Genomic DNA, 3,119 nt, shown 5'->3' with positions numbered 1-3,119 from the left:
ATGAGAAGTAGTTGTCCTATCAAATCCGTTCTGCTAACGACCCTCCACTAATCAAGGAAGCGGTGGGTGAGAGTGGACACCCATTCAACTACCATTTTATAGGCAGTTTCCTTATACCCCCCTTATAGATTAGCTTCGTGAATGAGGCATACTAGCGATTTGACTGACCATATTCTTATACATATAATATTAAACCTTTAATTATAATATATATATAAGGTGTGTTTTAAAACTTTTTAAAACTTCAAGGGTTTATATAAATTTCGAAATTTAAGCTGTTAAATTCAAATTTAAATAAACCAATTCACTAGATTTAATATTTATCTATTAATTAACTATTAATCAAATTATTAAATCTTGTAAGGATTATCTAATTAAATTAATCAATTAATTTAATCCTAATCCTTATCCCTCTAATTTCGAAAAATAGGGTAAGGATAATTATCCAATTAATCTAATTAAGTAACAATTATCCAAAAAACAAGAAACCTTAGTTATCCTCTAGCATATTTCGAAATTTACAAGGGAGGAGGCTAGGGTTTTCAAAACCCTAACCCTAATTTCGATTAGGGTTCTTTGGAGGCTAGGGTTTTCGAAAAAACCCTTTGATCCAAAACCCTAGAAATCGAAAATTTGGCCTTTAGGGTTTAATAGCTATAAACCGTAATTTGCAATTCAACAATTGTAGCAATTCAATTTAAAACAACAATGGCTCTGATACCACTGAAGGGTTTTAGGTAAAACAAATAAACTAGAAAAAACAATTCCTAAGTTCACATGCAACCTACTTTGGATCTATGTTTTATCTATTGAACATACAACTTTGAATTGCAATACAAGAACCCTAGAGGAGAGAGGCTATTATCGAAAATAGTAAACTAGGGTTTAGGGTTTACATACCTTTCAATTGTTATAGCAAACAATTGATATTCCCTTGATCTTCTTGGAAGCTTTAGCACCACAAGTGTAATGCCTCTAATGGAGTCACACCCAAACTAGCAAGAAGGAAAGTAGAAGAGAGAGAGAGGAGAGGGAGTATGCAAAATCTCGGCCTTAGGGTTTCTTCAAAAGAAAGAGTGACCAAAAACATGAACCAGGAGGCTCCTTATATAGCTGAGGGATCTAGGGTTTAAGGGAAACCCTAGTTATCCTTTGCTTAGGGCCTAAGCAAACCCAAGGGCCTTATCCAAGCCCCTATGGACGAAATTATTAGGGTTTCCCCTAAAGATTTCGTCCACCCTCTTCCAAGGGGGTTCTAGAGCCTTCCACTCAACTATTAGATGATTGCAAACTAGTCCTTGTACCTTATAATTAATTCTTTTAACCCCAAAATCAATTCTGATTAATTTCTGGCTAACAATTAATTAAACATAGTGATTTCTAATTAATATATTAATCCATTAACATATTAATAAATCATTTATATATATATATATATATTAATTTATTAATCTTATAAATTAATATCTCTCCTTTCATAATTTCCTTGTCCAGTTGCTAGGTTGAGGGCAACCCAAAAGGACTGTGCTGCTGTCAATTCAAGTACATACCAATTATAGTTATGGGCTTAGACACCTAATCCAACAATAAGCACATGGGCCTCACCCATAGGTCCCACCCAAACCATAACATGGAGCGACCTTGCGCACATGTTCTACCTATCTCCGGTTACAAAGGCCTAGCTCCACCTCGATCCCCATCGACGTATCGCTTCCTGATTCCAATCATACTGTTGCATTTCACCGATCCTACTACCTGACCGTCGCTGGCCTAACTTATCTGAATGAATCTGTGAATGCTACGGCTCATTCCATAGTCTAACAGCACTCTCCCACACTATCTGACCGCTTGAAAAATGCTACGGCTTCCCCGTAGTAGTACAATACTTTCCCCCTCTGTCTTAACCAACGCCCATGACCCTACTACTATTTTGCCAATCCGAACACATCTCACGGGCGAGCACACACACGGTCTAGCATCTTGACTGAGCTCACGTCCTGACGGGAATTCCCAACCTGATTCCCCAACACCAACTATCAAACACTAAGAAGATGCGAACCAAACTTTTAGGAAGTTTCCCAAACTCCCAACTCACACACCCCTCAATCCAGACAGCCACTGGGGCCGCCTTCCTCTTCAGCGGGAATGTGAATCTTGTCCTGTTTTCGCACCTACTTTGGTCCTAAATACCTGAACAATTCTCCCCCACTTTGATTCAACTAAAATCTTACCGCACACAAGATTGGAAGGATTCCCAATCCTTCTTACCATCCAATGATCAATCCGCTGGCAACTAACACTTATCGCTCTTAGTGTTCCAAAACTACCCAATACTAAAGCAGTACAACTCTTGAGGACTAACGGAACATTTCCCGAGTTCCAATCACACTTGCTACAGCTACCGTTGTTGGGTCAAAAATATGGTTTATACTTTGCTTTTCTAAGCATTTATTGTTTTTATTATTTGGGCCGAAAATAGTATAGGATTAATTGTATTTTGGGCTTGGCCTTAGGTCCATATATATATATATATATATATATATATATATATATATATATATATATATATATATATATATATATATATATATATATATATATATATATATATATATATAGGGTGAGGAGTGCATGTGAGGGTAAGAGCCAAGGAGCTTATGTATGTGCATTCTAAGGTGTGAGAGAAACAAAAGAGAAGAGAGTGTGTGTGAGCTATGTGTATGGAGCATCAATCATTTCATTGAATACATCATAGATTCATCTTCTTCTTCTCCTTTTCATCTTTTTATCTGAAATCATCCGTTTGATTGGGATTCCGCACCATCAAACGGATCTGATTGATACACAAGCAGATTTGGGGACTTTCAAGTGGTATCAGAGATTGGTTGTATCAATCAATTGTTTTCAGATCTGGAGCTTATTTGATCTTATATTGAAGAGATTTTTGCGTTTTTGGATAGATCTTGGCAAAATAAGGGGGGTTTGTTCTTCGCATTTTTCATAAAAACGAGTTTTAGATCGAGTTTTGGAGCAAAAAGGAGAAAAAACGCTGTTTTTCGTCGTAACCAGTGATTTCCGGGGTTCTCGGTCACATTTTCGGTCGGAGTTTTCGGCCGGAG

The sequence above is a fragment of the Lactuca virosa genome, chromosome 7 (assembly GCF_052849685.1).
Source record: "Lactuca virosa cultivar CGN04683 chromosome 7, Lactuca_virosa_CGN04683_v6, whole genome shotgun sequence".
Taxonomy (NCBI): Eukaryota; Viridiplantae; Streptophyta; class Magnoliopsida; order Asterales; family Asteraceae; genus Lactuca; species Lactuca virosa.
Note: the sequence above shows the minus strand (reverse complement) of the source record.